Raw genomic sequence first — 10000 nt, 5'->3', positions numbered from 1 at the left:
CATTTCGCCCGGCGTGCTAACGTTTCTGCCAGCTCGCCGCCGCCCCATAAATTTACATACATTAGCCAGAAAAATCTGCGATGTACTGAGGGCGCGATAGGTGAAGCACCATATAGCGAGTGATTACTGTGTGTGTGTGTGTATGTGTGTGTGTGTGTGTGTGTCTATATACATACATACCTGCATACATACATACATACATATACAGTAATCACTCGCTTAGCGTCTATTGCTCAGCATATAGGCTAGAAAATTTTTTATAAGCCCTTACAATTATAATTATATATATATATATATATATATATATATATATATATTATATATATATACATATAACATAATACATACATACATTATACATAGATTATATATATATTATATAATATATGTATATACATATATATAAATATATAAACAATATATTTGATGTGTATGTGTAATTTGTACTGAATAAAGACTAATACCAAATCCATCTTCCGGTTCATTCATCGATTTTATATATACATATATGTGTGTGTGTGTGTGTGTGTGTGTGTGTATGTATATATACACATGATGTAAGGTATAATATGGGTACATATATATGCATGTATGTATTTCCACCTGTATGCGCCATTCCACGTCTATACACAAACATGCCAGGTGAATGTAGGTGAATGTTCACACCTGCTGCTGATTACATTTCAATTAAACTTAACATACAAAAGGTAAATGGAATTTAATTTAATTTTGAAACGACTCACACAAAAAAACGACTAACGTCACTTTAATAACAGATCTACTACTACTACTACTACTACTACTACAACTACTACTACTACTACTACCTCGACCACCACTAACACTATACCACTATTACTATCACGATCACTATTACTACCCTACCACCACTATTGCTACAACTACTACCACCACCACCACCCGGGCAACTACTACTGCTGCTGCTACTACGACTACTGCCGCTACTACTACTACTACTCTGTTCTTCTACGGTTGCTGCTGCTGCTGCAACGTTACTACGGCAACGTTGTTTCATCTGCAACGCTGGTATTACTGGCTGCTGCTGCTGCTGCTGCTGATTAACAAAAACAAAAACACCGACGCCAGCAATAATAATATTGATATTTGAGAAGGGGTGGGGGTATGTTACAATCAATGAAATCGATGTCAGTTGTGGAGATGTCAGTCAAAAAATGTCAACGGTCACCTCGGCAGGATTTGAGCACAGAACTCTATGGGGTGGAACAAATATCACAAGGGAGTTTCGTCCGATTTTCACCCTAGTAGCAATATCAGTCACAGCGACAAGTAAATGCTATTGTTACGACGACGACGACGACGATGACAATAATAATAATAATAATAATAATAATAATAATAATAATAATAATAATAATGATGATGATGATGATGATGATGATGATATTAATAATAATAATAATAACAACAACAACAACAACAACAACAACAATAATAATAATAATTAATTTGTTTATTGGCCACAAGGGCTGACAAAAATTAATCAAAACATAAAGGGAGAAACCACAGGACGAAAGTTACAAAGGGTTTTGTCCGTTTGCAAAAAACCGTGTAAAAATTCCAGAGATAACAACGAAAATATAACAGTTGAAACTCCCTATATGGGGAGGCGCTTCGAAAGGTTACTCGTGGAAAAACCCATAAAAGCCACGGGAGCCTGGTCAAAAGGTGGGTAGAGAGCCCCTTTGTCCTTTTATAATACCTTTTTATACTAATAATAATAAGCACTTCTTTTTGTTTGCCATCATGGCGAAGGATGAGGAGGACAATACAAAGACAGACATAAAGTGTTGGGGTTTATAAATAATTGAATGATAAAAGAAAATGGTTAAAGGAAAAGTGTACGCGATACACATTAAAAGAAGGGACGCAGACATAGTATACGGCACTAATAAAGAAGAAGAAAGAGAAAGAAAGTAATAGTAATGGGTTTCTCCTGGTACAAGAGGATCTCTGAGGATAATCGAGGAACGCCACAATCCAAGATCACCCTGAATACGTTGCACAAGTACCTATTTCTTTATTACCCACAAGGGGCTAAACACAGAGAGGACAAACAAGGACAGACATCGATCCCAGTGCGTAACTGGTACTTAATTTATCGACCCCGAAAGGATGAAAGGCAAAGTCGATCTCGGCGGAATTTGAACTAACAACGTAACGCAGACGAAATACCGCTAAGCATTTCGCCCGGCGTGCTAACGTTTCTGCCAGCTCGCCGCCTTGCACAAGTACCCTTTCTAATTCCTTTCCCCCGAATCACAGGTCTACACTCAGAGCAGTACCATCCACTCTTACCATTTTCGAAATTTTCACCCACCTTTTCATAAATTCAATCGATGACAGCACCTCACTCTCCACCCTCATTTTCTTTTTCTCAGGTGGAACTTGAAAAAGTCAATGACGGCTTTACCAAAGACGAATGTCGCTGTCTTCGTTTCTTTCAGCCTCGTCCACCGGATAACCTCTTTCGCCACCAGGCAAAGGAAATCTACCTTACCTGCCCGATAAAAAAAATCGATGGGGCAATCCTGACTATGGAACGGCCAACAGATGGATCCGTCCCACACGTGACAGCAGCTTTCGACATAACGTCACAGGTCAGCAGTGCCTGGACACTGGACGGGTGCACATGCAGATCGGTTTCATCGCTCTGTGCACACCTCGGACAAACCCATCTGACAGCTCATCCGTGCCTGTAGAGTTTATCTCGAACTGGAATCGCCCCTCGGTAGCACTGTCAGACCAAAGGCATCTGGAAATTATCCATAGTGATCCCTGACCGGAAAGACCTTCGAAACAGATTAGCCATTACACTTTCGTCGACGCCCAAAGTCTCCCGAAAAGGTCGTCACACTTTTCCGCCACTAATTCTCTAAATATTGCTAAAGTGGAACTTCAACCGATCATATTGCCCGACTTGTAGAGTTCTGTGAGCTCCTGACGACATTCTAGGTGCCAAGCGCTCCAACCTGGCCAAGCAGTTGACAAGAGGTAACAATGACAGGATTTTTCTACTTTAAGGTTGAAAGGAACAATTAACGCAAAAGAAAAGAATCAACATAAAATTCCATTTCTGTAATGCTTATTATTCGATTTTTGTTGGATTCTCAAAATCGTAGCTATTCTCACCGTCATCTCTCTTCTTTGTCATCTTAATTTGCTGCTTTGTTTGGTCGTACCTAACCTTTTTTCTTAACTTTCACTTATTACGGCTAATACACTGTCATCTTTCTTTACTACAGGCGGAAGTTGCTAGTGGTAACTTCCTATCGCTAAAAGATTTAAAATGGCAGCGTTATCCACTATTATTGTTTTTCTGGTGATTTATGGCTTAAGCCCGAGTGTAATATGACGCAAATAGATATCCAACTAATCATAAGTTTTCCTCTAGCTTCTGTCTAGCGTCTGGCATTCAACCAATCACGAGTCTGCTGCCGTCAACCTTTTTAAGGATTCGTCGGTTTATTATATCCAGTTTATGCCCTACTATGAATCAACTGGATATCGCGTAGGGATGATTCCCAATATCGGTCAAGTGGATCATCCGACAGAAGTTAAACTTTGTTAGGGTATTGTTTTCGTCTAATTCTCTAACATCAATCGGATATAGATAAATACTGGCACACATACATTTATACATAAGTACATGTATATATATATATATATATATATATATATATATAATTTCAACAATTAAGGGCAAAATTAATTAATTATTAATCAATTTCACCACGTGTTCAGTATGCAAAGGGACCATTCAAGGCGAATTCAAATATTACATTATATAAAAGGGCTTAGTAAAATAAATTACTTTGCCGCATACTGAACTCATTAGAATAGCAGCTAAAAAACTTTTAATCTCAAGCGCAGATTAAGAGTCGTATCAATGCTAGAGACAAAATATACTTATCGTATAAGGACAATTGTGGATACATCACGTGATCACGACCGACCAGTCCATGAGATGTAGTTACCACATCGCTGGTCACAATGCGTTCGCATTGTTTTAGCCTTCGAATGAGCCACCCCGCTGGCTAAGCGAGCAGGTCAACAGAAGAAAGAGTGAGAGAAAGAGTGGTGGAAAGAGTACAGCAAGGATCCCCCCCTGCCGGAGCCTCGTGGAGCTTTTAGGTGTTTTCGCTCAATAAACACTCACAACGCCGGTGGGAATCGAAACCGCGATCCTACGACCGCGAGTCCGATGCCCTAACCACTAGGCCATTGCACCTCCACAACACACACACACACACACACATATATATATATATATATATATTATATATATAATATATATATATATATATATATATATTATATATATATATATTATATATATATATATATAATATATATATATATATATATATATATATATATATATATATATATTGTATGTATGTGTATGTACATATATCCCTGATTACCTTCCCCTGCCTGGAACTCTTCACTTCATAGCGAAGACATGACACGATGTAGGTAAAGAAATTTGAGAAATTTTGAAAAGAATATACGAAACCAGTTATTTCTCCAAAAAACTATGTTACTATAGACAAAATTTTCTAACATTTTTCTAAGATAACGACTTAAATATATTCTTTAACCTTATAAACACAAGCCTTCTGTAGTTTTTTTCACTCTTTTATATATATATATATATATATATATATATATATATATATAGATATATATATATAGGTAAACAGTAAAAATAATTACAGACATGGACAAGAACATGAAACACCACAGAGACGACACAAGAACCACAGGACGGGACATTCGAAGCCCTCAGTCATCAGTCAGAGAACCAGATCATCTTAGCAATTCGGCTGATTAATCTTGAGATTGCTCCGATATGTCCAAGCCCGCCAAGGGAAATCTAAGCCAAGCGCATTAGATCCCTGGAAGAAAAGCTTCGAATGTATACAACACGAGACGGAAAAACGAACGAAGTACACGAACAAAAATACAGAATACGTGACACCAATAAGAATACAAAAACGTAAAAACAATAACGGTAAAAATAAAAAATAAACAACAAAACAAAAACCGGACGTAGGACAAGGGTCTTTCGACAGGACGAGTTGAGTATGGGGCTGGCTTGTGAAGTTGTGCCTAATGGCCGCGGGGAGACGAACAAATACGTGTTGCTTCTGCGACTGCTGAAACGAAAAGGAGCGCTCAACAGCGGTAGCGGTCACGTGAGAGAACAAAAGACAGGAGAAAGGGACAGATGAAAAGAGAGAGGAAGGTGGACGAGGGAGGAGAAGAAAGAGACAGATCGAGGGGGCTGGAGATGAGAGAGATAGAGAAAAACGTAGAAGGGGGGGGAAGACGGATGGAGAGGGAAAGAAAGGAAGGGGAAAGGAGGAGGAGAGAGAGAGAGAGAAAGAGACAGATTAAGAGTCGTATCAATGCTAGAGAAAAAATATACTTATCGTATAAGGACAATTGTGGATACGTAGCCGCCGATTATATAGGTACAACAGTAAAAATAATTACAGACATGGACAAGAACATGAAAAACACCACAGAGACGACACAAGAACCACAGGACGGGACATTCGAAGCCCTCAGTCATCAGTCAAGAACCAGATCATCTTAGCAATTTCGGCTGATTAATCTTGAGATTGCTCCGATATGGCCAGCCCGCCAAGGGAAATCTAAGCCAAGCGCAGATTAAGAGTCGTATCAATGCTAGAGAAAAAATATACTTATCGTATAAGGACAATTGTGGATACATCACGTGATCACGTGACCGACCAGTCCATGAGATGTAGTTACACATGGCTGGTCACAATGCGTTCGCATTGTTTTAGCCTTCGAATGACGCCACCCCGCTGGCTAAGCGAGCAGGTCAACAGAAGAAAGAGTGAGAGAAAGAGTGGTGAAAGAGTACAGCAAGGATCCCCCCCCCTGCCGGAGCCTCGTGGAGCTTTTAGGTGTTTTCGCTCAATAAACACTCACAACGCCCGGTCTGGGAATCGAAACCGCGATCCTACGACCGCGAGTCCGATGCCCTAACCACTAGGCCATTGCACCTCCACACACACACACACACACACACACACACATATATATATATATATATATATATGTACAAAAATAGGACAGGAACGCAACAGGCAACAACAAAATATCCAGACAATTAAATGATACAAAAAAGGACAAGAAAAAACAAGGACGGTTCGTTCGGAGTTTTCTTGTGCGCAGCAAGATATATAAGACAGTTACTTGCTGGGTTGTCTGTTGGTAGGAAGCTAGGAGGTTAAGACATTTCCGTACTGGCTTGCTAGCTCGGTAGATAACTAGGTAAATAAGACAGTTGCTAGCTGGATTGCTTGTTGGGTAGTTAGCTAGTTAGTGAGAATAGTAAAACAAATCTCAGAGATAAGCTAAAAAAATCTAATGACCTATTAACCGAATGACATATAACGTTTCTTAATTGATTTGAATCTGTCGTTTTCTGAAAGGGGGAAAAAATCAAACTTCCAAAGTTATCGGTAATTATTTGAAACTCTTATGGAAAAGGAGAGATAATTGGTAATTAAAGATTTGAGACTCGAAGAAAGTGAGGGAAATGGAAAAATAATTAAGAATTAATTCCACAAAGTTAATTTACTGGTTCAGGGCAAAAATCATCTGATCTTTGTTAGAACAAAGAAGGTGGAGAGGAGAACAATGGAAGGAGAGAATAAAAATGGTAAAAGAGAGAAAGTGTGAGAAAAAGGGAGTGAGAGAGAGTAAGATAAGAAAAAGAAAGAAAAATTGAAAGAAGGCGTCGACCAATGTAATGTTTGCCTTATAATAAGACTTTTTACCTCAAGAGACCGCACTGTCTTTCCTGGTAATCCACCCACATACTTAACATTTAGAAGCACCGACATTTCATACTTCCTACAAGGACAACAGAGGTCATTTTTGACTGGCATGGAAAATCTTTATTTTAATACAATTTATTTTAAATATAAGCTAATACAGTGAATCAAGGCTTTGGAAATACAGTCTTTCGGCATTTATAAAAAAATACGTACAAAAAGTATATATATATACACACATATATATATATCTTTATATATAAAACTGTAGTTGTGTGAGTGTCTGTCCCCTTCGATTTAGATTCCTAACTACTCCCACATTTTGCGGTGCAGTTTAACCAAAACCGAGTATCTTATAGTCGTGATTCATATCGAGCCCTTCTGGGTATTAGGGCGCGTCTACGATGCATTTTTTTTCGCTATTATATAAGGGAAGTAACTCTCTAAAAATGTCTACGATGAGTCAACGATTTAAAAAAAAATTTACCATAATTTTCTTTCCATTTTTAATGCATTTTTTTGCTATTTTTTGGCTATAATTCTCTAAAAATGCTTATATAGTTATTTCCGTTACAAACCCGAGCAACGCCGGGCGATACTGCTAGTATATATATAAAATGATGCTCATGATCATACATTCAATACAGTTGTAGAAATGAAAATGTAAAAAGCAAAACCGATCATAAATGACCGCTTGGTACTTCGAGTGTTAAAAATCTAGTTTTTCTCTTATTAAGATACGATAACTCGTAAACAATCACATTTTTTTCTTTTTACATACCGCTGTGTCGTATTTCTATTAAAAAATTAATTAATTAATTAATTAATTAATTTAAAATGCAAATTCATGCACTCTTATGTACATTTAGATTCACCAGTTTTGGGTTTGTTCAATTAGATCCGTGTTTCTCAATATTTGTTTTCTCACGTTCCATTTCGATCGCCAACCAGCAGAAAAAATTATGCAACCTACCATGAACGGACAAATTTACTCTAGAGTATTATGTGCGTATACACAGAAATATATGCGTGTATGTATATAATACACATACACACATATGTATGTATATTATTATTAAATTTGCAATAAGTACGTGGTAAGAAATTTATATATATATATATATATATATAGTATATATATATATAATATATATAATATATATGCAGACATACAAACACACACATATATGTGTGTTTTGTGTATAATACATACATAGATACATACACCCATATATATATAATATTATACTAGCAGCATCGCCCGGCGTTGCTCGGGTTTGTAAGGGAAATAACTATATAAAGCATTTTTAGAGAGTTATAGCCAAAAAATGGAAAAAAAATTATGGTAAATTTTTTTTTTAGTTAAAAAGGTCGAGTTGCGTCCCCTAGACAGTCTGTGGTTTGTGTTTCTGATTCTCGACCCCATGTCGAATTTATCGATTTTTTTCAGAACTGGGGGAACTTTTCAAAATTTTCGCCTGCGTTGTTTTGAAGTATGACATTGGGCTATGTGTGTGTCAAGTTTCATCAGAATCGGTTGAAAGCCGTGGTCAGGGTGAGGGTACAACCTAACAGACACACAGAACACACACAAGACAAACTGCCGTTTATATATATATATATATATATATATATATATTATCAATTAGCTATATATATATATTATATATATATATGACAAATAAGAAGTGGAGAGGATACAAAATCGACAGCCATCAGCCGGTACACACTTATTAGTGGTACAGATTATCAAATAGAAAGAGATGGTAATTGTAAAAACAAAGGTGTGGAAGCATATAATCATATGGGAACAGGTGATTAATTTCCGTCTAGCAAATCTACTGACAAGATTTTAGTCGGTCCGAGGCTATAGAAGAAGACATTTACGCAAGTTGTGACATAGTGGGACTGAACCCGGAACCATGTGGTTGGGAAGCAAGCTTCTGGCCACACAGCTACGTCTGCGGCACATCACACACACACACACACACACACACACATACACACACACACACACACACATGTGTGTGTGTATGTGCGTGTTCGTGTGTGTGTGTGTAACAGGTTTTAAAATGAAACTTATTTCGAGTTTTATTTAATTCATGCAAATCATACTTACAAGCCACCTTGATATAACCAACGTTTCAACAAAGTTTCACCACGCTCCACTGATGAGGCGGTCGCATTACCTTGAAAGGCATTCGAACAAATAAAAGCTAATGTTTTCTGCTTCAATAGGAATCAGTAATCGATCACTGATGAAACGTTAGTACAGACTGAAACCAGTCATATTAAACTCATTTTGTTCTGGTTCCTTTTTGTTTACTGTACCTAAAGAGACTATGGCTGAAACCTTGGTATTTACTTTTCACTGTGATGCCAAATATCTGTAGATTTATTAATATAAAAAAAATAGACGAAACAAGAAGAAAAGAAAGAAGGAATGCCCGCACATATATACATATCTATATATATATGTATATATATATGTATATCTGTATGCATATATATGTATGTATATATGTATGTACTATATATACATACATACATACATATATATATATGCATATATATATATATGTGCATATATATATATATATATATATATATCATTCATGTTTATATATATGTATGCATATATATATATGGTATATATATATATATATTATAGATATATATATAATATATATATATATATACATATATTTATATATATCTATATAATAAGTATATATATATATATATATATAATATATAATATATATATATATATATATATAATATATATATAAATATAACACATATATAATATATACCATATATATATATAGCAGAGAATTTTCAAATGTTATTTTATTCACTTAGTTACATATTTACACTTTTATCCCTTCGAAGTATTCTCCATTTGAAGCAATGCGCATCGGTCCAGACGCGTTTTCCCCAGTTCGCAGCATTGCCGGAACTCTCACAAAGTGATGCCTATTAACGCCTCCGTCGTTTGTTTCTTCACCTCTTCCACATTTGCAAGTTCCGTAACACCAGCTTTCGTCGACAGTGATGACCTTCGAAAAAAGGTCCGGATCAATTTCCAACTGTTTTTTTAGTTTACGTTACGACACTCACTCAGTCGTAACAGCTTTTAA

General features: G+C 36.5%; 1 long non-coding RNA gene across 1 annotated transcript in view; it reads right to left on the bottom strand.

The window, feature by feature from the left end:
- Positions 1-9019, bottom strand: part of LOC118767592 — a 10299-nt gene extending 1280 nt beyond the window's left edge. The window contains exons 1-2 of the long non-coding RNA XR_005003513.1: positions 9007-9019; positions 866-870 (exon numbers count right to left, since the gene is read on the bottom strand). This is a non-coding gene — a long non-coding RNA (uncharacterized LOC118767592). The remainder of the gene's footprint in view (positions 1-865; positions 871-9006) is intronic.
- Between the last annotated feature and the right edge of the window lie 981 nt (positions 9020-10000).

Source organism: Octopus sinensis, linkage group LG23 (genome assembly GCF_006345805.1).
Source record: "Octopus sinensis linkage group LG23, ASM634580v1, whole genome shotgun sequence".
Classification (NCBI taxonomy): domain Eukaryota; kingdom Metazoa; phylum Mollusca; class Cephalopoda; order Octopoda; family Octopodidae; genus Octopus; species Octopus sinensis.
This window is presented reverse-complemented; position numbering and strand designations above follow the sequence as displayed.